The 25,581-nt window shown below is 37.3% G+C and overlaps 1 protein-coding gene and 1 long non-coding RNA gene across 5 annotated transcripts in view; both read left to right on the top strand.

The window, feature by feature from the left end:
• LOC309864645 (sterile alpha motif domain-containing protein 5) overlaps positions 1–25,581 on the top strand; it is a 909,922-nt gene that overhangs the window by 452,614 nt on the left and 431,727 nt on the right. The window lies entirely within an intron of this gene.
• Positions 1–25,581, top strand: part of LOC309864655 — a 394,132-nt gene that overhangs the window by 354,064 nt on the left and 14,487 nt on the right. The window lies entirely within an intron of this gene.

The following is a 25,581-nucleotide window of genomic DNA, read 5'->3' as shown; positions in this document are numbered from 1 at the left end:
TCCTCGGTTACATAATGGCATTGAGCCAACTTAGCTTGAGGACCTAAAAAGGAGAGGAGCCCATGGATGGGAACAGTGCAGTATCCACATTCTTTCACTTGAATTGAGTCCGTAAATTAGAAACTTGAAAGTAGAGGCCAATGTGTTCTCAGGACAGATATTAAAATTGCTTTTTCAGTGTTGGCCTACCCAGTATTACAAAGTTGTTTTTGTAGGAAAGAAAGTAATTCATGTTTCAGATCTGCTGTCATTATAAAAGAAGTCACAGCTACAAGTCTAGACATTTATGACTATTTCACAAGGACTTGTACTTATGAAATAATCATTGTTTTATGCCAGCTGTGGTTTATTGATCTGATATGTGCCTGAAATTATTTAGATAGGGGGAATAGGGCTCTCTTCTCTTTCCAGCATACAGAGAAAAAAATGTCCTAGGCTTCTGCAAATATAATAAGCATCTGATATTGGAAACACATTAGGGTTGTATTTTTCATTTATTAAAATCAGTTTAAAATATGCTCTAAATTCAGTTTTTACTCCCCTCTCTCCTCTTTATAAAGAAAATAACTTTTCCTCAATTGTCTTCAGTTGTCAGTAATTTCTGTTTTTACAAAATAAGGGAGAAGAAGAAGGAAAAGAGCAAGAGGAAGAAAGAGGGAGGAAAGGAGGAGCAGGGAAGGGAGAAAAGGAGAAGAAATTCTTTACAGTTAACCGGATTTTATAAATCTGTGAGCAGGTAGCTCCATTTCCCTCCAGCCCCTATGAGCAGGTATCTCATAGGAGGGAACACAAGGATTTAAATATTTATGGCAATGACTGTAGGGTCACCAGCTAGTGAGGACTGGCCTAGAGGAAAAATTCTTATGTTCTGTAGCCTCAGCTTTCCATGGTACTTCCATGATTCATTGTCTTATAACCAAATAATTTGGGGGGTAGTTCATGGCAGAGGTCTCTAGCTATGTATCATTTTTATATACTCTTAAGAATTCTTTCTGCTTTATAGATGAAAATGTTAAGTGTAGCTTTCAGGTGCTAATGTATTATATCTGTTAATATTGATAGAAAAGTATGCCCTTTATGACTCAATATTAACCTTTAATATTTATTTCATTGCTTATGCAGGATATTTCAATGAACTACACATTTCCTGTTGATGTAGGTTGATGGCATTCTTCATGGCTTTGCCTTACTAAAACTAGCTGGCTGTTGTTAGACAGTGTAGTCAGTCCACCGCGGTATAAGGATAAGGAGGAATCGTGCATGAGAAGCCTGTATTGGCTGGTTAATCTCTGATGCTTTCCCCAAACACTGCAATTTGCCAGAATTAGATTTTGGACATCCTTTTGCCTCATGTGAGGTGTCTTTTTTCTTTGGTTATTGCAGAAACTGAGCCCTAAAATGTTACCCTTCCAATGTCTCCCAATGTGTCTCCAGAGGTTTATTGTATATTGGATAAAAAATGCTTCCCCAACCCAGGTCATAAAACAGTTTCTATATCATCTTCCAAAAGCTCTGTAATTTGGGTTCCATTTTAAGTTTTTAATCCACCTGATATTGATGTGTGTTTATGGTAAGAGGTTAGGATCTAATGCAATTTTTTTAGATGACTAATGACTTTTGTTTAAAAAGTTGTGTTCTGGGCACATGGGTGGCTCAGTTGTTTACACACCCAACTCTTGGTTGGATGGTTTTGGCTCAGGTCATGATCTCATGGGTCCTGACACGGAGCCCCTCAAGATCCACACTTATCAGGGAGTCTGCTCAAAGATTCTCTTCATCTGCCCCTTCCCCCACACTCTTTCTGAAATAAATAAAAATAAACAAACAAACCTTTAAAAAAATAGACAAACAAACAAAAAAAAGGTCGTGTTCTGCCCACTAATCAGTGCCACCAGCTGTGAAATGTCAGGTCTCCTGGCTGTGTGCTCCCAAACCACCCAATCTCAGTATATTTTATAACAACCCCTGAATTCTCATAAACCTGAGGTCCCTGCTCTTTCTTTACTCCTTTTTAAGAACTGTCTTAACTATTCTTGACCCTTTGTTCCTCCGTATACACTTTAAAATCAGTTTACTTTATTCTTTTATTCTACACACACAAAAAGAAATCCCTGCTCGGGTTTGGATGGGAATTTTGATTGGAATTGAATCAATAAGTCAGTTTGTTAAGAATTAGCCTCATAACGATTTTGAGTCATGCTGTCTCTGAACAGAGTATTATCTTTTGGTGAGGGTGGGAAAGGAAATCTTTCCTGGGGAAATTTTAGGAAGTCTTTTGGAAAATTTTATTTAAAAATTTTCTCCTTAACCTAGAAAAGTAGGTAGATTTATTCTTGGGAAATTTGTATTTTTGATATTATTATAAATGGTATCTTTTTAAAAAAATTATTTATTTGTTTATTTTTATTTTATTTTATTTTATTTTATTTTATTTTTGAGAGAGAGAGAACACATAAACATGGGGAGGAGCAGAGGGAGAGGAGGAGAGAAATTGTAGCAGACTCTACCACTGAGCGTGGAGCCATCACAGGGCTTGATCTCAAGACCCTGAAATCATGACCTGAGCTGAAACCAAGAGCAGGTCACTCAACCAACTTCACCACCCAGACACCCTAAAAATGGTATATTTTTAAATTACTCCCTGATGGGGGCGCCTGGCTGGCTCAGTTGTAGAGCACGTAACTCTTAATCTTGGGCTTGTGAGGTTGAGCCCCACATTGGGTATGGAAATTACTTAAAAATAAAGGCTAAAAAAAAAATTCCCTGATATATAGAAGAAATGTAATTGATACATGTATCTAAGTAACTCCAAGGAATCTAAATTATCTAGAAATTCACTAAACTTAGTAACTACAATACTTTATTTGTAATTCCTTGGGATTTTTGATATAGACAATTTTATCAGCAGCCTATAATGACAACTTTAGTTCTTGCTTTCTAATTATTTTATTTCTTTTCTTACCTTACTGTGCTGCTTCCACTTCCAGTACCACACTTAACGGAATTAATGTTAAGGACACGTTATGATATTCTTAAGTTAAAGGGAATCCTTTGAATGAATCACATTGAGCTTAGTATTTAATTTTTTGTAGTTATACTTTTTCTTCTCTATCCTTATTATGTTAGGCATTTGAATGTTGTCCAATATTTTTTAATGAAATTATTGAGATCATCATTCTATTTTTCTTCTTTGATCTGCTAATGTGATAAAATATATTAATAAGTTCTCTTATGTTAAACCACCTGGGATAAACAAAATTTGGTCATTTTAAATATTCTTCAGTTTACTTATGTATTTACAATTCTTATATCTAGTATTAATTTATCTAGAAACTAAGCTGCTATTACAAAGAGATTCCTCATGTGGCATTTTACATAAGAAAAACATTTACTTTTCTTTCTGGTAACAGAAAATTTCTGGAAGTTCTATTTAGCTCTTTTAAAAATATTTGGACTTTTTTAAAAGTTACTTGCCCATTTTGCTTATGTTTACAAACTTGCTAGGTTTTTAAATACATACAAATGTTATTATTTTATATGCTGTGCTTGACAATTATAATATCCCAAAATCTTGCAGGGCTAGTCAAACTGTCTGTTCTTTCTGAGCACTTGTGCTCTGGGTGTTCTTCATTTTATGATCTTTTTTCCCTCAGTCTCACAGTGGTAATGAATTTCTGGCTCTCCCTTATACTTAGCATGTATGCCATTCATGTACATCCTTTTGCAGGTCCTCACATTAGTGACCCTGGATGAACTCTTGTCTGTCTTTGCCCTGTGTGTTGCATAAGACCATGAAAGCAAACATTCAAGTTCACTCTTCCCTCAAAGCCCTCAAAGCCAAGCTGCCTTCAGATTCCTTCAGCTTCAGATTCTTAATTTCACTGGATTTTGATCTTCCAGTCATAAACTCCCTTTAGTGTTTTATTTAGAAATTTGTACTTGTTTTAAGCAAGAGGGTCAGTCAAGGTATTTGGTCCTCTATACTACTACTGGAGCCTTCTGGAAGTCCCCTGCATATATTTTAATGAAGTTTATAAATTTTCATATATTGTCTAAATGTATGTATTATTTTATTATAAAGAAAATTTAGGACACCTGGGTGGCTCAGTGTGTTAAGCCTCAGCCTTCAGCTCAGGTTATGAACTCAGGGTCCTGGGATCGGGCCCCGCATAGGGCTCTCTGCTCAGCAGGGAGCCTGCTTCCTGCCCCCACTTTCTGCCTGCCTCTCTGCCTACTTGTGATCTCTCTTTGTCAAATAAATAAATAAAATCTTTATAAAAAAAAAAGAAAATTTAAAAATGAAAGACTAGAAAAATCACTGACCTAATATGATATGCCCTTCATCATCTAGGAAGAAATATAAAAAAGTAGTGGTAGCTATACCAGAGCCATTGCTCACTTCTTACCCCTTCTCTAGTGCTTTCTGTGAGTGGGGTGCTGGCAGTGGGAAGGGGGTGAGAGGAAGACTTGATTAATCCACGGACTGTGATATAATGTCTAGAATAACAAAGTTTGTACGTACCCCTTCCTGGACATGTAGAAACACTCCCTGTCCCTATAGAGTCTTTTGTCCCTTGAAACCCTCAGACCCGGCCTTCATTCTAACACATTCTTAAGATGAACCCTTGGTCTGGGAAATTCACCAAAACTCAGTAATACATACACATTTGAATTCTACCAACTATAATATTTGGTTAGATTTCTTCTCTATTAAATAATATAGCCAAATCATTAAATAACATAAAAAAAAATCTTTTAAGGATTTCTGTGCTGAATTGTCCTTACAAATGTGCATTGAATGCTGAGACCATAGCTGGACTAGTGTTTCATTTTTAGCACATTTGCGTGGCTTCTCCCTCTTGGCTCTTACAAACTGAGCCATTATGAATGACCCTATAATTCATCTTTATTTTATATCTATCATTATTTGCTTAGATTAAATTCCTAGGGCTTAAATTGTAAGGTCACATGGCATACATATTTTTGTATGCATATATGTTGTCTCAATACCATCCAGAGGAGTTGAGCCAATTTACCTTCCACAAGTGGCCCATGGAAGCGCAGTGACAGAGGTTATCTTGTTAAAGGTGACACATTCAAAGCTAATCCTCTAATAAAAAAAATAATTTCTTCAGATTTTTTATCTGGCTCCATCCCTAGTCTAAAATTGATGAAAGGTACATGGTAGCACACTCGATATTATGCTTACTTAAAGATCTTACAAAATACCCAAATTTCCCTCCCTTTTCACTTTTTTGTAAAAATTTAATACCAGAGTTATTGCAGTTTCTCAAATTACTGACATATCTTCGCTTTGACAAAACCCCAGCTGTCATATGCTGTTAGTCCTTGGTATTTTCATAATTAATTAGAAACAAATAGCAGTGCCACGATAAACGAATAGGCGATTTTCCTATTGTTATCTCCTTGAATGACTCTGTCCACAGACCCACTAGTAGTAACTTATAGTGAGCTCCCTGTAACCAATGTGAATTAGCAAGAGATACAGCTTTTTTTATTCTAATTCTGCTTGGATTTGGTCACATGAGAGTCTTGTATTATGATTTCTGGCAGATAATGCTGAAAGATTGATCTCAGAAAGCAAACAGGCAGCTGGCTACCTGGCATGGCTTTAAATTTGTTTTCACTTATTAGGAGACAGGATTGTTGTGCATTAGGTCCCTTGCTATCCCTGGTTAAATCCTTCTGTCTTACTGTTCCTGCTTTTGAGATCACGCCATGTAAAATGGTACTTCTACATACAGAGCTTATGGCCAGGGGCAGAAGTACATTTGGAATGACCATTCCTTTCTCACCACAGATGGAAAGATAGTTCAGGCATATGTAAGTCCTTTACAAGCAAACATCTGTCAGTTACGATGTGCACAGCATCATCAGCAGGGAATCAAAACCCATTCATAATGCTTCTGTTTGCAAACTTCTGTCATCAAGGCTGTTCAGGTTGTAAGGTCTATTGCAAAGAGAAGCCAGGGCTTGAATGCTTAAAGAGAGGCTCAAATTTAAGGTAACATTCAAAACTTGTAAGGAGTTAGCAATTGCACAGAAGCCCCTTTCTGGAGTCAACGTTGGGAAATCTGGATGTGGGGCAGATTTGAATTCTCTATTAACCTTATCAAAGCTTAACTTTGCTCAGACACTGATGGTTTTTCTGGTGATTTGTGTTATTCCTTTGGTTACTGAGAAGACCTTTCCCAAAGCTTTTATGTTGATTTTCCTTGAGGATTTGAGTCCAAAAAATATGAAGAATATTGAATATATGCAGGGTCAATCCCATAAAGTCAGAGTCAGAGAAAGGAGGCAGATGATTACTCTTAATTTGCTATGAAATTGCACATAGATTCATAAATATCAATGTCACCTGTGAGAATGAAGTAGAGAGGATTTTCACACTAGGAGAAAAGGTTTTAGTATGCCTCTTGCCTTTTTTTTAAGCACATATTACCATATTATTTGTTTAATGATATATTCTTATTGTCGTATTATACTTGTACATTTGTTGTTGTTGTTCTTTGAAAGCAATTAAATTGTTGTGACTTCCAGGGCGCAGTTATAGAATTGATTTAAGTAATACTTAAGGATTAGAACAATGAATAAAAATTATCTGGGGTATTTGTTTAAAATACAGACTTGGGGGGGGGGTGCTGTCCTCCATGATTCGAATTAGTCAACAATCCTCGGAGCCTAGAAATCTGCTTTCTGCCAAGCATAAGGGATTCTGATTTGGGTGTTCCTCAGAAAAACACTATTAAAAAGTGTAATTTTTAAAAAGATAGCAATTAAATAAAAATCAGCTTCATAGGAAATATAAATGAAGAATCTTGTTTTCCTGTATAAGTTATTCTTATAATAAAGAGGTGTGACCAGAGTCCCAATTCCTTTAGAACCAAGGAAGAGATGCAGTGGCAAGTCTGAGGGCCTGCACTCCTGGGAGGCCAGTCCGGCTTGGGATTCAGAAATGACTTTACTCAGTCACTGTCCTGTGTCTCTTTTTTCTCCTCTCCAAATTGGGGATGGAAGGGAAGCATACCTTTCTATGACCTGGACAGGTTGAATATGAGGCTACTTTGTAAATCCAAACCAGTGTCATTATATTCAACACTTGGACAATGCTTCATTCTTTCCAAATTGTTGTATTTAAAACACGGTAATTATAAGGGCTCAGGTTTTAACGTCAAACCCTAAACTACGAAATCGTAGCCTCTTTGAGGCTTTGAAAGGTCATGCAAGGTCACAGCCACATTACATGTCAACCAACCCTGAAAGATACAATCTTCAAGGCTGCTAGAAAAAAGAAATCTCACAGCTTCCCTTCGCAGTTGTGTGTTTGAGGTCTTAAAAATCTTTCAAGAGAAATCCTTCTGAGTTCTTAATCCAAGCTGTCTGTGACACCTTTTGGCCTATCGTTGGGAAGGAGGGAAAAACTGGCCTCCCTAATTCATGCTCCTCTTTCACAGACAGCAAATTGTCATACTCTCTCTTGTTGTTGTGGTGGTGGTGGTGGTGGTGGTGGTGGTTGCTGTTGTTTAATGCAGACATAAAGCCAGTCTCTTTGGCCTTTCCATGTTAAGCTTCAGGAAGACATCTATATTTTGCCCATTGATTCTTTTCATTCTAGGTACTCACAGATAATGTGATGACCACTACTGCAATGTGACATCTTTTCTTAAACTTGCTGTTGTTGAGAAAATGTTTTCGGAGACCATTTTTAAAAAGTCTAAGTTTGTTAGGGAATTTTTGTCATTAGTCTCATAGTGGGACCTCAGCAAGCCAATTTCACCACCCTGATTGTCCTGTTTTCCCAAATGAGAGACTGGGACTACACACTCTTTGTTTTGTTCCTTTGAAAACTCCTAAAGTTCTTTCAGTAGAAAGAGGATGGGCTTAACGCAGAGCGATTTGGTGGCATCCAAAGACTCCTGTTTTTTCGAGTGCATTATTGGTTCCTTGCCATCTCATTTTTTTTCGAGCACATCGCTTCTGGTAATGAGAATAGTCTCCTATGGCAGGAGAAAGGAAGGAGGGTGGGGCAAAGAGAACAGGAAGAAGAGCAAGAGGGAAAGGGATTGCAGGAGAAACAGAAAAGGTGGAATGGAAAGAAGGGAAGAAGTAGTAGCCAGCAGTAATCACAGGGAGCATATATGTCAACAGGTACACAAAGGAAAATTACAAGTGTTTGGTGCCTGCACATATCTTCTGCCTGAGGGTGGAGTGAGTTCCTGGGCCTGCTTCCTAAAATTCTATATATTTATTTGGAGGGAAAAAAATATATTTTTATACATGTAATTGGGTCTTAATAAAGCATAGGGCCTTGAATCAGTGGTTACCAGGTTTTTCACGGTTTCCCGAGGTGCAAGTGAGGTATTTGATGGATGTGTTCTTTTTTTTTTAATGTTCCTTTATTCACTGTCCATTTTTCTTTATAAATTTAAATTTCACAAATGGCAGAAAAACCCTGCTAACATTTTTCTTCTTGGAGAAACAGCAGGCTTTACTAAGCCCACCCTGCAGAGCTCAGTGTGGCCCTTGAAGAATGCATCCTGTCCTCAAAATGTTAAAAATAGAACTACCCTATGACCCAGCAATTGCACTCCTGGGTATTTACCCTAAAGATACAAATGTAGTTATCCCAAAGGGCACGTGTACCTGAGTGTTTAGAGCAGCAATGTCCACAATAGCCAAACTATGGAAAGAACCTAGATGTCCATCAACAGATGAATGGATAAAGAAGATGTGGTATATATACACAATGGAATACTATGCAGCCATCAAAAGAAATGAAATCTTGCCGTTTGTGACGACGTGGTTTGAACTAGAGGGTATCATGCTTAGCGAAATAAGGCAATCGGAGAAAGACAATTATCATATGATCCCCCTGATATGAGGAAGTGGAAATGCAACATGGGGGGGTTAAGGGGGTAGGAGAAGAATAAATGAAACAAGATGGGATTGGGAGGGAGACAAACCATGAGAGACTCTTAATCTCACAAAACAAACTGAAGGTTGCTGGGGAGAGGGGGTTGGGAGAGGGGGTTGGGGTTATGGACATTGAGGAGGGTATGTGCTATGGTGAGTGCTGTGAAGTGTGTCAGCCTGGCAATTCACAGACCTGTACCCATGGGGATAAAAATATATAATATGTTTATTTTAAAAAATAAATAATAAATAAATAAAAAAATTTTTTTAAAAAGAATGCATCCTGACTTCATTATTTTTGGTGTTTGCTAGAGATTTAAAAAGACACTAAGTTTGCATCATTCCATGTCACAAAATGTAAAGGAGTAGCTTCTGATCTGTATGCCTTTCACGGCACAGTAGATGCCCTTTCCAGAAATGGTTTGAATGGAAGATGGTGTGCATGGGAATGTCTACCAATCAGAACAAATATATTTCTTACTGATCATGCTGCAGAGGGTAACCCCAGTGCTTTGCTTTCTGACACCCAGATACTTAAGTCCATTTCTGAAAGAAAGTTTACTCTTTGGTATCAAATCAATTGGAATTGATTCCTCAAGAGTTCTGACGGTTTGTATCCCCGGCCAACAGATGATCTTGATATTACTGAGAATTCCTCACCATATATTTCAAGAATCAAAGTGCTGATGAACCAACAGGGGACCCCTTGCTTCTTACCAGGGAGGGTGCTCTTCCTAGCATGACTGGACCACTGCAGACCTACCCAAGCATCTTCTAGATGGGCATTGGTTATTTGACCTAACTCCCCAAGGACTCATCAGAGCTATAAGATAAAGGGAAACAAATTAGATGCCACACAGAGTCAGGTAACTTCATGTGATCTATCTTTCTTTCTTTTTTAGAGAAATTCTTAGGATTTTTTTTTAAGATTTTTATTTATTTATTTGACAGATCACAAGTAGACAGAGAGGCAGGCAGAGAGAGATGGAGAGAGAGAGAGAGAGAGAGAGAGAGAGAGAAGGAAGCATGCTCCTCGATGAGCAGAGAGCCCAATGCAGGGATTGATCCCAGGACCTTGAGATCATGACCTGAGCCAAAGGCAGAGGCTTTAATCCACTGAGCCACCCACGTGCCCCTTCATGTGATCTTTCTATAGCCAGCATTAAAAGCCAGAAAGGGCCTTCCAGAAATACATGTCCTTGTGGATTAAAAAGTTTCTTTTCTATTCTTACTAACTTTATCCTCTAATTGCTGCTATGATTTGCAGTTGAAAGTTTATATCCAAGTTCTCATGCTCAATAAAGATTTGAGGCTTGGGATTGTACACAGGCCTTTTATTAGTCTTATAATTGTTATTATTTAGTCCAGGTGTGTATTTTTTCCTTTGGTAATCCCTACACTGGAATATTCTCTGTGAAGCATGCTAGAAAAAAGAAAGGATAGCACTCTTTTTAGAACTTCATGTAAGAGAGGCACCTGGGTAGCTCAGTTGGTTGGGTGTCTGCCTTCAGCTTGAGTCGTGGTTTTGTGGTCCTGGGGCCAAGCCCCATGTCAGAATCCCTCCTCAGTGAGGAGTCTGCTTCTCCCTCTCCCTCTGCAGCTCCCCCTGCTTGTGCTTTCTTTCTCTTTCTCTGTCAAATAAATAAAATCTTAAAAAAAAAAAAAAAGACTTTATGAAAGAAAGAGCTCTAAACACCTACAAATGTAGAGCCAGTTTCCAGCATGTCATGTGAAGGCTTTGCCTCTAAATTTTCATTGCAGTTTCAGGATTAAGCCAAACCACTTTTATTCTACTTAATGAATGTAACTGCCCATTCATCAATATGGAGAATTCAGGGTTGAACAGTGTGAAATTTTGTGCTGATTATTCAGAACCTCAGTCAAGGCCATGATTTTTTCCTACACATTTTATGACATTATTTTGTCTAGACATTATGTCCTTGTGCCCTGAATTACAGCATTTATTGCCAAATTGCTTTAATCAGTTATCACCATTCAAAACTATGTGTCCAAAAGAGTTTATAAGGAAGCAAAGTGCAATAATGATAGGAAGAAAGTAAACTGTGTTAAACTATGCATCATGTGTCTTGATTAAACTACTTATGGGGAGCCCTTTTACATTTCCAACCACCACCTCTGAGCCCAGTCATGAAAAGTTAGCCAGTTATACCCCAGAGAGCATTTTTTACTTAGAGAGCCTCAAATATTATGGAAGTGAACTCAGACTCCCTCTACCACTTTTATTCTCCATAGTCGTAAACAAAAGTGACACAGCTAACTGTATTTATGAGTTCTAGTATAGGAAAAGACTGAGAGTATCAGTGATTAGCCTTAAGACTCTAAATAACCTCTCTTTTCAAAAATTATGTCTTGGCAAAGAAAGGGGAGTGCTGGGGCTGCAGTGGGAAGTGGAGTGGGGGACCAGTGTTAGCACAGGCTGGTAGCCTTTACTTATGTGACTGGGCTGTACCAGCATGGCCTCTGTCTGGAAAGGATGCAAGATGACCATGGAGGAACCTGTTTTCAAAAAGGGATGACTAAAAAAAAAAGGTTTGACTGAGTGAAGCAGACTTCACAGTTATGACATGAGATGAGTTAACTCTCAGATGGAAACAATATGAAGTATAGGTCCAAGCTTTGGAGGGCAAGTACACAGATCTTAATTCTAATGATGTAATGGAGTTAAGGGAAGTCTGAAGAAAAACTAAAGCAACAACCAGGAAAATATCCTTGTAAGGAGATTAGCAACCAAGGAGCGAGGGATGCAAGAGTGTACTAATCAAATCCAGTACTTCAAGCCAGTCCACTTGCCTAGCATTGCCTGATGGTAGACCCAATGATCAGCTTTTTTTTCCTAAACATGGAAGGTGAATTGGAATAGACTAAAGACAAGCTGGAACAATCCCAAAATGAACTGAGTATCTGGCAGTTTAGGAGATACTCCCCAGGCAAGACAAACCTGGCAGTCCCACCCTGAGAGAGCTGTGGTGGGAAGCCAAGTACCCAGTTTCCACACCAAGACTCAGACACTGAATCTGAAAAAAAAAAAAAAAAAAAAAAGGCCTCATTCTTATACTATCTATCCTGTAATGGTTAAGATAGATTTACCAGATGTATCTTGTGTTTCAGCTTTTTTCTCTCCCTCCTCCCCTGCTTTAAAAGGCTGATAGCATCTATCTATTTTAAAGAACTGGCCACCTCCAAAAAATACCCCTTCCAAAATAAATACCCACCTCCAAAAAATACCCTAGACACTGGGGAAATTTTTCTGAAAAGAAAATAGAGGGAGAAATGAAAGTCTTAAGTCTGTGGCATACTGTGTCTTTAGACAGTTTGGAGGAATGAGAACCTAGAGACTTAAAGTCATGAATTGAACATGTAAAATTCCAGTAAAATGTAAAAATAGAATGTTCTCTTAACCTTGAGCATAGTGATTTAGAGACACTGTGTATCAGTTTTGCCAATAAGTCTGTGGACTTTGTGATTGTTGAACTTCTGGGTCAAAATTCAAATGAGGCAAATTTTTCCTTTAAGAGTTTTGGAGAGTTATTTTGGTTTTGTTTTGTTTTGTGGTTTTGTTGTTGTTGTTGTTTGGGTTTTTTGCTAAGAACCAATTTAATTGTCATGAGAGAATCAAATAATAGATGTCAGTACAAGTAGTTCATACATTCAACCCTTTAGTTTGGGGCTCCGTATTATTTGATTGAGCCTTAAATCAATGTGGTTTTAATCAATGGTTTGTTCTTTGCATGGTTTCTAATGCTGTAGATAATCTTACCATGGACTGTACAAACATAAAGGCCTGGTATCAAACTTAAGGTTGAAAGTGTTTGAAGCTTTATAAACATTCGTTTCACTACTAGAGTGTAGTAGGGGATTGGCTGTGATGAGACTCACTGCATTATTTTTTTCAGTGGTGCAACTAAATCTCCATTGCCTTCACAGGCACATGTTGAAAGAACATTGTCATTAGTGTTAATGGGGGAATGTGTTTCCTTCATTGCATTTGGGCTTTTTCTATCGAATTTTTTTTTTTTTTTTTTTTTTTTTTTTTTGTAGAGGGCAGCAAAACAGTGCTTATTGAGCAATAGCAAAGCAATAGTACAAAGCTCCCACAGAGGGAGGGGACCCAAGAGGGTTGCCCTTGCACTGCTGATATTAAATTAAATGTGCCTTGAAAAAAAATGTGTTTTGATTATAACTTCAAATAAATTCTCTAACCTAAAAATTATTTTAAGAATTCTTCCCCCTTCTCAAATTAAATGTGGTGATTGCTACAAAGATTAGATTCTTCATACTTTTGTAAACAGAGTGGTTACCACTATGGAAAACATGATGGTTCTAATTCTGGCTAAAATTTAACAAGAAGTCCTCAGCCAAGATTACCAATTTGATGCCTATTATGCATCATAGTTACCAAAATAGTATTTACCATTTTAGCTGTATATAAGCTTTATATATTACGTACCTATACTTATATAGTTATATTTAGGATCTATTACTGTGCTTTATTAATGACCACATTTCTGATTCGCTAAGCATATGGCCTAGATGGCTTCTTTGTCCTCACTTTTTAAATGAAGTATTTGGGTTAGATGTCCTCTGAGGCTCATGCCAGCCCTAAAATTTTATGATTTTGTGTTCCATGAAATAAACTGGCCATCTTGTCTTTTATATGGTCCCACCTGCTAACTCAGATGTAACCTCTCCCTCATTCCCAACAGGAAAAAATTAGAAATATTTTATACAGAGATAGGCTTTTATAAATAAAGCAAAATGAGGACAAGAAGAAGGAATCAACTCAAATTTCAGCAGAAAAGGATGACGTTTAAAAAACATTCCTACCTTGAAGAGATTTGAGTCATTTTCAGATAACTCATTTGAAGTCATTTGTTGTGGACACTCCTATAATAGGGCCAGCTAATTTGAAAAGGTTTCAAGATGAAGTTTCATCGAGTTTCATCTGGAATAGAAGACTCTGCATCATTTTATAGAACTAGGTCTGACCCATTATTATGGAGTGTAATGATTCCAGTGAAATATGGCCATAAAATATTTAGGAAACTAAGTGTTCTTTAACACTTAGGCTGATACAAATACTATGCTCCCTCATCCATTTGGATATTCTAAGAGATACCTACCATCAGCATCTGTAAATGGATAAAATCAGGTTCTAACAGTAAGGAGGATTTCTGACCTATGAATAGCCAGGCACTATTCTGAAGTCCTGACAGTGGTTCATATCTGGGTATTATTATTCTTCCTAGGAAAAGGAAGGGAACCAGCGAAGAAGTGTTTGTGATGAAGGGAAAGGCAGTTCTTCTCTTCACCATTACTATAGGGAAGTCTTTCTTTAGAGCCAGATTTTTACTTAGTGCATTCATTTACTCCCTCTCCTTCCTTTCTTTTCTTTTCTTTCTTTTTTTTTTTCAACACTGACTGGTAGCACTGTCCTCTTATTCCCACTAGTCACTTCCCTAGAATCCCTCCCCATTCTAGTACCTGATCCTCCCAGGAAAATCGAGCTGCACAACCCCAAAGCCTCGGGTTATTGCTCAAGTCACCTCTCCCTGAGCCCAGATGATCTCTGGCATTCTCACGTGCATTTTGCATAATTACCCTTTGCAGTTTCCTAGCCAAGATCTCATATGAAGTTAAAAGAAGAAACTCGTTTTCCCCTTGGATTTCTGTGCTCCTGGGAAACTTCATCTTGAATCATTTTTTAATTAGACAGCCCTATTCCAGGAGTTCCCGAAATCCCACTTCTTGGTGTCGCTGACTTTATTGAGGACACCCAGAGCCTAACACACAGATGTCTGCAAAGATCCCTGCTGATTCTGTTGACCCATTTAAGCCCTGGTGATTTCTCTGCCACCAGATCCCTTCCTAAGTGGACAGCCAGTCATCCTAAAGGAGAAGTTGGTGCGAAGGGCAGGTGTCCACCATGGATGAGTACAAGGCTATCAGTTCACCATTTTTCTGCCACCTAAGGTGAACCTGAAGTCTAGACCCCCCCAAAAAAGCCTTTTTCCTATTTCTTCAAATTATTTGTAGTATACTTCCTCCCTAGCACCCCCAAATTGTTATCCTTTATTTCTGGAACTGAATTAAATAATAGATGCTCTGTCATTGGCATTTCCATAAGGTTAAGATGAAGTAACCTGTTTAACAAGTATTTCATTAGGGGGAATGAAAAAGATAGACTGAGAAATTCCAGTAGAAGTTTGTTATATAATTTTAAATGCTTTAAAATAACGTCACAATATTCTTCTTTTAAGAAGATCGGTCTTTTGTGGAAGATGTTATTAGTGGAGTCCTTGAAGCAAGTGGTGGAAAATGGCTTTTTCATTACTTCAAAGGCAATATTAAAGGACCATGAAATTCAAAGCCCCTGGTTTTATCACAGACATTTTTATGTCAGGATTTAAACATTTTCCTCCTCGACATTCTTCTAACACTCTGGTTGTACAGGAAAGAATTGTTATAATTGGCCCGGATCATAGTATGATTATTAAATGATAGGCATCAATTAAGCTGATATTTAAATTGAAGATATTCATATCAGATAAGAGGAAAGTATGATTATAATTAAATACATAAAATGTATAATCTGCTTTGGGAGTACACTTTAAACCATGTGATTATTTGTTGGAATATAAACTGTCACAAAAATTCTTCCACCTATTTCCTCTTTGCTCACTGTCACTAAACATAAATAAAATATTTCATACATATTTGCCTTAATATGATTATGGAGGTGCTTTATGTAGATTATCATTTTGAAGCTGTATCATTTAGGAATAAAAAGAAACAGAGAGAGGGGAGAGGGGAAGTCTTGAAAATGTTAACCAGGATCTTTTTTGTGAATGCAGGGTTGTCAACACACTTGTATTCCCCAGAGTTAACCTTTTGGTTCCCAGGATTTTGCCATGTGTTATGATTATAGCATTAGCATGAATACAGCGATGCCACAACTTGGTAATAACATGCTTGCTAAGGACCTAGGGATTTTAGCAGTTGTCTGAATTCACTACTTTTATGGGTATTTTTTAAAAGGAAAAATGCTGTTAAATAAAAACATTTGTAAGTTTTAAGTATTATTTGTTTACCTACTGGAGATCAGAAAACTCCAAAAATCAGATTCATAGATTCTGACACTAATGCTTTCTTAGACAAACAAAATATTCACTAAGACCACAAAGGAATTGTTTTATCAATATGATACTTTTTTTTTTTTTCACTTGGAAGCTCTTGAAAATAAGAGTTCTTCATTTATGTTGTATGTATTTTCATCTACATCTAAAAGACAAGTAAATGCCAACTACTGTTTTCTCTTTCTGGAATGTATTCCTTGCTGGCCACCTGTTCAGTTGTTGACAAGCAGCTGAGCAGTGTCTATTAGGGTTCCTCCACTCCAGTGACTGGGTGACAAGCCATTGGCCTGGGACTATCAAAGCTGTCCCATCCTGCCTACCATAGTTACTACCTAGAAGTGATGATGCGATCTAACTTTATCCAGTTAGAGCGAAATTCTGGATTTTGTTTAACAATAATGAGAAAAATCTGCCCACTGCCCTTCTAAGCCTCCACATGTGATCTGGAGAGAGAATTATGGATGTTGAGCTTTAGCTTTAGCCCCCTTACCATCACAAGGGAAGACAGTCCAAGGGTGAGGTTGATCCATAAAGATGAAGGGACAAGAAGAACTGAGAGACAGAGCTCGACCTCTAACTGTGCTGCATTCAAAACCCCACCTCTTCACTGTCAGTGATACATGCCAATCAATTCCCTTCATGAAGGGATTTAAGCCAGATTGTAGTGATGTTCAACTATTTATAACCTAAAGTGTTCTACCAGATACAGAATTTAGTGCTAGGAGTGGTGCCTTACACATCATAGTTCCTAAAATGCTGCACTATCTGCTTCTAGGTAAGCAGAGTAATGAGGAAAAAATACTTTTCTATGACTGGAAGTTGATAAATTTTATTTTATACATATATAATGTGTGCATTGTGTTATATACACAATATATATAATTATATATAACTGGTTAAATGATTACATAAATGGTTAAATCATTGCCAGTTTTACCTTATAATAGAGTTCAAGTGCTAGCCAAAATTGCAATATTCGGTGATTTAGTAGGAAAATCTTTAGCTTTCATTAAAGTCCTTCAGTAGAGAGACAAGTTTGGACTAAAACTAACCAATATGAAAAAGAAATTTAAAGCAATATATCTTTTCTAAAAGAAACAGTCTCTGCAAGTGACTCTCTTTCCTAGACTGGTAAAAGTCTGTTTAAGACTGACCATATTTAGAAAGAAAGAAAGAACGAAAAAAAGAGAAAAAAAAATTTTCTATCCTAGGGTTAGGTCAGTTGGAGAAAAAGCAGGATGGAGTAACCATCACAGGAGACAAAGCTGGTGCCTGAAGGAAATCTAATGCTCTCCCAGCAACGAGAATTTTCAAAGAAACCCCACGCCAAGGGTTAGGCTCTTATTCATCTCTAGGACAATCTCAGGCCCAAAAAGAGAATTCTCCCCAATATCCATCTTTGGCAAAACTCTACCAGACAAAGGATAGGTGAGATAGTTCCAGAGAGTAGAACTAAGGTCTATAAGGTTGGACAACTAAACCATTCACTCCTCATACAAGGCAAGAATCACTCAGTGCTCCTGTCCAGCAGGATATGGAATGTGCTATGAACCAATAACCACTCCATGTTGCTTCCTATTCTCCTTCTCAATATGTATTATAACTTACCATCTTCTCCCCATCATTTGTAGGCTGGGAAGTACAGAGAATGGGTGACTTAAGTTTGTTGAATTATTACTGATCATTAAGAATCATATCAGAATTTTATTTAAAAAAAAAAAAAAGAGACTCCATCTAGAAATCATGCACTTGAAGTGCTAGTACCTGGAAGAGACTTGATTGTCTCCCTTTAAACTAGTGGTTCTCAACTTTGGTTGCTATTCAGAACCACTAGGAACTTCTTATGGCTGGGTTGCACCTAGATTAATTAAATCTGATTCTCAAGGGGAGAAACCAGGCATCAAGTGGTCCAACATGTAGCTTAGTTGAGAACCACTGCTTCCACTTAGGGGTGAAGATTTGGGGAACCTGGATATGGAGAGGAAGATACATGGATGTTGATTTAGCAAAAATGACAATGGATCTTTTTGCTTGTTTCTTGAGTCATTTCACTCCTTTCTTTTGTAATAACACCCATGTTCTTGATTGACCCCATCTTGGCTTTAGTCACTCATGGGAACATACAGACATTGATTCAGGAGAGTAAGCTGTAAACTTTTGCTTTATGGTTGGGAAAGAGAAAATATTAATTAAGAGTATTGATATTTATTGTTGCTGAACAAATCAACTTCTAGAAGATACAAAACCCTGGAAAATGCAGGAAAATGGTGTGGGATCCCAGAATAAGCCCTACCTGAAACCTGATCTACCTGTGAATAAAGCCAGTAAATTCCTTTTATTGATTAGGAGCGTTGGAATTGGGTTTTCTCTTGTAAGTGGAAGCATCCTCACTGATAGGTTCTGTGGTGGATATAGGCAGTGCTCTGCTAAGATCCCTAGGATTTCTTTTCGACTGCCCCCACCCCCATTGCTTGTTCTCTGTTTGCGTCTAATGGTCTGTACCTATGATAATCCTCAGAGGACTATCTCAGGTTGCTGGAGCTGCTTTGCAATTTTGATCAGAGGGCCAGAATTGTCTTGGATTTACATCTTTCCTAGTGCAGGCCTTAGCCAACCACTTCCCAGTACATGAGCATGAAGTCTGGAGTTGGACAAACCCTGAGGCATAGCTTACACTTCATAGCCTGGCTCAGAATCTAAACCTTTGCTGGGATTCTTCCATTCCTTATCTAACATGCCCAACTCACTTCCCAGTTTCTGCTGGAAGTACTTCCTTCACAGATGACTTAAACACAAATCCTCACTTGGAGACTTCTTCTGGGTAATCCAAACTAAGACACATGCTAATCCCTGCTAGTGTTGAATTCTGTGAGAAGCACATAGTGTGGGATTGATAAATGTGACTGGTTGGCTCAGAAGCTGATTGTTTTCTCTAAAAGTATTATCTCTTTTTTACATGCTAAACAAAATAGCAAAACATATTTAACAATGAGATACATGGCAGAATCAAACTTTAGAGTGAAATCCAGAGAAATCATCAGGCTAACCCCTGATATAAAGAAATTAAATTCTAGTGAGGACACATAACTTATTCCAAGCCTCTTGACTGGTTAACCACAAGGCCTGTGCTTAAAGTCAGTGCCTCTTTGGTACCATTGGAAATTTGTTTATTGCCATGCTTAACTGTGAATTCCAAGCATCTTATTTAAGTCACATTTTCTCTGTTGAGAGACAAATTCCTTATTCTTGCTGTATACAGAAGAGTGTCACAATAGCTGAATTATTAGAGCTGAATACTCTTTATATGAATATGATAAGCATAAATTAATGATTCTTAAATATATGAACCACACAGTTAGTTACTTCTTGGGCCACAGAATAGACTATAACTAGAGGAAATGTGACTCAGAAGATGGAGCTCATAGACTGAGTTCTGAATTTATTCTGGTACTCAATAAATGGTACTCAATAAATGTTTGTTGAATAAAGTATAGTGAGTTCCACAAGCACATAGAGAAAAGAGGTTCTAGTGTCAATAGTAGAGAAGAGGTAGGCACACCTGAATTATTAAATGGAGAAAATGGGCTTTATGTGGAAGAGATGGAGTTTGTTACTCTCTCAGCCTTCTTGGTTATTGAACTCAGGAAGTAGGGAGCCTTAAGTTTGTTCCTGGGCTGTATATTTGATATCAAGAGATAAATATTTCAGATATCTACCCTGTTTTGTGTGTTTGGTATGTGTATGTGTTGAGTGTATAGCCTTTTGTTATTCTAGAACTAACAAAGTCCAGAACTGAGCCATAGAGAATGAAGGAAGGTACTACTATGGTACTGGTCTCTCCTGAGCTAACATTTTAAATGAGATGCAGAGTCTCATCCATGGAAGTCAGTGCACAGATGGCAAGAGTGATGAAAAAGAGATGGTCAAGACACTGGTGAATTTTGGAGATAACAATTGGAACCATGGTCTACACTGCCCTTAGTTGTCACAATATGGTTGTCATCTTGGAAGCCCTGGATGGTATTTTGTTAATAAATTTACTAATTTTCCTTACATAGACCCAGAAGGGGTTTTCTTTAAAATAAATGTAGATAATGCCTTAGACATCCCAGGAGCTTACGATATAAATTTAGAGTTTACTTCATAGTGATCTGAAAGGATTTGTTAATCAGGTTTATATAGGCTTGGATATTGTTTCTATCCTGTCTCCTAGATTATCAGGAAAGATCATCTAAAGCATATCTTTTAATGAAGGATAAGCTGAGGATAACTCTATTCTAAAAAGACAGAGAGAAATATTTACACACATACATGGATTGTTAAAGATGATCTTTATCTTCCCTACAAAATAAGAGGTAATAGGGGAGATGGTCATACAAGGGAACAAAAATAGAACTCAGGTTATTATGGTTTGGTGCTCTGATATTAGGTAGTTTACATAAAACATTTACCTAACATTTACATAAAACATTTATAGTTCCTCCAAGAAGATAATGATACTCCCATTTTATGGAAAAAAAAAAATAAAGCATCTGGAGAGTTGAGAATTTAAGTTGCTTACCAAAGACCACACACGGTGCAAACTCAATACTGTTTACCACTAAATCTTGGTTCTTTTTTCTATGGCCTTTTTATTTATCAATTCTCAAGTTGGTGGGAATGAGCTTGGAAAATTAGGAACAGGACAGGTTTGGAATAGTCATGGTGGGAAATGAAACTCATAGCCACACAGAAATAAGCAAAAATTGTCAAGTCTCAGAACCAGATCTGAGGACTTGAAGTCCCAAAGTGTGATATTGAAATCAAGTCTATTTAGATGATTATTTGATTCACCTATAGCAGAACAGTGTCCATGACAGGAAGTTTGAAACTGTTAGAGATAAGGAAGTAAATGGCACTTACAACACTGCTATACACAGATATTTAAAATACAAAGCAAAACAATTATATGTGATACCTGCCATGAGAGAGGTACAGAGAATGCCACACTTCATTTACTCTAATTCCAAAAGTTCACATTTTAACACCTTAAAATTGGGATGTATCTTAAAATGAGTGACAGTCTTTTTCAGCAATGACAAGACAGTTGTCATGAGTTGATTGTGATTATCTGCACAATCTTGAACTTGGCCATGGGAGTTCAAATCACCTTCAGGTCTGTTGGGTTGTATTCACTGAGGATACTACAGATATTGATTTGTACATGCCATTGAAAGTATCTTGGAGGCATAGATACAGGGCTTGGAGGAATATATGTTAGCGAAGCAAATATTTATAGTAATTCAGTAAATATGACCACAAGTCCATATTTTGGGGGGAAGCAGCAACTCAAATGCTTTCCATAAATTATACCCACAGGTAGATGCAACTACTCTTGTTTTGTTACTGGGATACCTGAAAAAGGACTGCAGAGCACAAATCAAGCAATTCAACTCAAAGTAGGAGAAATTGTCAGATTCCTTGGCATAGATATATTCTAGTTATCTTTTACTCTGTAACAAGTCAGCCCCCAAACAAATGGCTTAAAGCAACACTGATCATTCTATTGTCTCTCTCAGAGTCTCAGTACAACAGGAATTCAGGAAGGGTTTGCCTGGGTATTTCTGGCTCATGGTCTGTCATGCAGTTGCAGTCACAAGGAAACTAGACCAGGGACAACAGGGAGCTGAAGCACCTGCAGGTGGGTCAGGCGTCTGTCTCACTTCATATTTTCCCAGAGCCTCTCCCTGTGGTCTCTTTACATGGGTTGCTTTGGGCTTTGAAATGTTTAGACAGCCCTGAGGCAGTTGGACTATTTGCGTGGCAGCTAAAGGCTTTCGGAGAGAGTAGTCCAGCGAGCAAGATGGATGCTGAATCACCTTCACAAGGTGGCCTCAGAAGTTGTGCGGCATCACTTCTTTTTTTTTTTTTTTTTAAAGATTTTATTTATTTATTTGACAGAGAGAGATCACAAGTAGGCAGAGAGGCAGGCAGAGAGAAAGGAAGGGAAGCAGGCTCCCTGCTGAGCAGAGAGCCCGATGTGGGACTCGATCCCAAGACCCTGAGATCATGACCTGAGCTGAAGGCAGCGGCTTAACCCACTGAGCCACCCAGGCGCCCATGCAGCATCACTTCTGAGGCATTTTGTTGGCTACCAGAAAGTCAAAAGACTGCCCAGATTCAACGGGAGGGAACTTAACTTCACCTTTTGATTGGGGAGCGAAATCCTAGAAGAACATATGGGCTGGAAGCTACTGTTACAGCTGTATTTCAAAAATACAATCTGCACAAGATGAAAGAAATGTCAAAGCATTAAGAGGCTGGCATTACTGATTCATTCATTGTGTAGGACTTAGCATTAAAGCATTGGACTTCTGCTGAACTCTTTCTGACTTTGGACAGAAGCCATCTAACTTCCTGCAACATATGATTCAACCAGGGGGTAAAGATGATACTACATTGTTATTCTAAATAAACCATGGTGTTCTTGAAAGAAGTTGTCAGTGCTAAAGGTATTAAAGAGGTCAAGATCATGATCACAAGTCACATGTCCTCTATGTGTAAATGACCCTGGAAGAGCTCATTCTGGCAGGTTAAAATAAGAATTCCAAGTGACAAGAAAGCACCAGGCAATACTTAATTAGCAACAATTTTTTTTAGTGCTGCTTAAAATAATGGTGTGGCTTACAATTTATGGCATTTTTTGCTTTGATGAAGGACAGTAGTGAAATGAAAGCATAAATGTCCTCTTCCTGGTATGGTCAGAAGGCTCAGAGAAGGACGCAGAGAAGGGAATTTTTAGACTTGGGGAGGTAGAAATAATACCTAATGATGAAGCAAGAAATCAAGGAGTATGTTGGAAAAACACTTTCCAATTAAACCCCATTCCATGTACCTAGGTTTTGCCCCATTGCTCCTAATGTAATTCCTCCTCTCATCAGTCTTGCCATTTCCCTTGTGAGTTCCCCAGGTTCCTGCCAGTCCTTCATGACTCCTGTAGGTCCTGCCAACCCCATGTTGAGATTCTTCATTGGTTGCAAACGGAGGTCAGGAGGGGTGGGCTGGTAGGGCAGAGTTTAGTTTATCTGTTTTACCTATTAGGGTTTCTTAAAAGGTTTCTATTGATGAATGGGGTTCAAAACTTAAAAACAAAACAAAAATGGAAGTTACCATAATATACCATGTACTTTCATGCTCAATCTTAGAGCATACCATTAATGTCATCCTCCATTCAATTAATGCCTGCTTAAGACCACCTTCCAGGTATTAAGTACTGTGCAAGGCATTGGCTATTTATGGTATATCTTGATTCATAAAACTTCAAACTGAGTTGAAATGATCAAATGCTTTATTTGGGGGGCAAATATCTAGGAGTGGAATTTCTGGATCATCTGGTAATTGTGTCTTTAACTTTTGTTAAAGTAGCTGTATCGTTTTACATTCCCACTGACACTGATGAGAATTCTAAATGTTTCATATCCTCACCAATACTTGGTATAAGTCTTTTTTTTTAAGTCTAGCCATTCTAAGGATCTATATTAATATATCATAGTGGCTTTCATTCATATTCTCTTGATAACAAATGATGTTGAACATCTTTACTTGTGCTTATTGGCCATGCTTGCATCTTCTGTTATAAAATGTGTGTTCTTCTCTTTTGTCATTTTAGTTGGAGTTTTTTTCTTATTATTATTGACCTGTAAGAGTTTTTTTTTTTTTTAATAACTTCTGTTGATGAGTCCTTTCTCAGATATATGTATGGGGGATTTTTTTCTCCCGTGGTTTACTTTTTCTTTCTTTTTTTTTTTTAATGGTCTCTTTCAAAGAGCAAAGTTTTAAATTTTGATTGTCTTGCTTATCAAAGCTTTCTTTTATGGTTCATGCTTTTGTGTCACATCTAAAAAATGGTTCCTTATACTAAGGGTGCAAAGACTTTGTCCTATTTTCTTCTAAAGCTTTTATAATTTTAGCTCTTGTGTATAGATATCTCTTTCTAGTTAATTTTTTAATATGATGTGAGGTAACAGTTGGCTTTATTTTTAAATATTCCTTTGCTTTTCAGCTGTCACTGTTTCCTCCTATTACTGATCCCCTATTTTTTATACCCTGTAACCCCTTCTGACTTGCTGTCTCTAGTATTCTGGGAAGCTTGACTGTCAAGCTCATTAGAAGACATTGTGAGCCAGACCTAAGAGAAAACTATTTTAAAATGGAAGGGGATTGAAGGCATTTGTTTTGGCAACACATCAGCCTGATTTTGCTAGCTTTAGGAGTCTCACGTATTTCAGATGGCACCATAATAGGATCTTTGGAGAAGTGACATCCTAGTTCCTATACTATATTATTTTATTTGAATTCATTTTATGGTGTATAGTTTGTTAAACCCTAGGCCATCTATTTTACTATTAGTAATTCTACACACTATGCCTAGCATAATGTCTGTCTCATAAAAAGTATTTGGTAGTTAAATATGTACTGGTGATTGGCAGCAAATAGAAATGACAATGTTTCAGAATTACTATTTTCTAGAGCAGTAGCCTTGCTTTTTTACTGCTATGTAGTTTTAATTATACACAATCCAACTTATGCATATTTGTTTATTTACATAGTATATACATACATCATTGCAATGCTATTTTTACTTACAACACTGAAATAATGAAATAAAATAAATTTAAATAAAATGTACTATTTTCATTTAGCACTGAAATCATATTATGCTCTTGTACTTGGAGACAAGGTATGGGATTCCTAAGTTTTAAATTGGATTCTGAAATTAAACACTAAGCATATGAATGTTATAGTAATGAAATTTCACACATTGGATTGCTGAATAATCGATAGAGGGAACCTGTTTACTAATAATTAGACTATTATGTTTAGAACCCATGTCAATTAATAAAATTTTTAAGAAGACACAATTACCAACAGTAAAACTGTCCTTAAAAAGTATAAATACCATATAATCAGTTGCTTAAAAAGTAAGCATTTCTGAATTGCTTTAGTCTAAAACACCACAGAGTCATGAAGAGGATTGCTGTGCATTTCCTATGACAACATTTGGATACCCCCCCATACATCTGTACAATTCTTGTATTTCTAATTATTCATATTCAGCATGCGCCTTCTAAATATGCCAGTGAAAAATAAAATGATTACTTTTCCTCAAATGTTCAGCAGGCACTCTAAATTAGCCAGCTGGTCTCTTGTCATGGCTGAAAACATATAGTCTTTTTATAAAAAGTGACAATAAATACGTCCATGGCACCAGACACTTTATATGCAACTGGAAATTCCATTGGTGAAATGACTTATGATTGGAGAAGAGCAAATAGTGTGTAAAGAAAGAGAATTGGTGTGAATAGTACTCCACAGGCCTTGCAGTGGCTCACAGAGAATAATTCATTTTAAGGACGTGAAATCACCTTGCTTTATGGCAAGGCAGTAATCTCAAGGTCCACATGTTAAGTTTTTTTTATTATTATTAAAGATTCAGAAGTCATTTAAAAACATG

Source organism: Mustela nivalis (genome assembly GCF_964662115.1).
Source record: "Mustela nivalis genome assembly, chromosome: 5".
NCBI classification, from domain to species: domain Eukaryota; kingdom Metazoa; phylum Chordata; class Mammalia; order Carnivora; family Mustelidae; genus Mustela; species Mustela nivalis.
The sequence above is the reverse complement of the archived record's forward strand: the minus strand, read 5'-3'. Positions and strand labels throughout refer to the sequence as shown.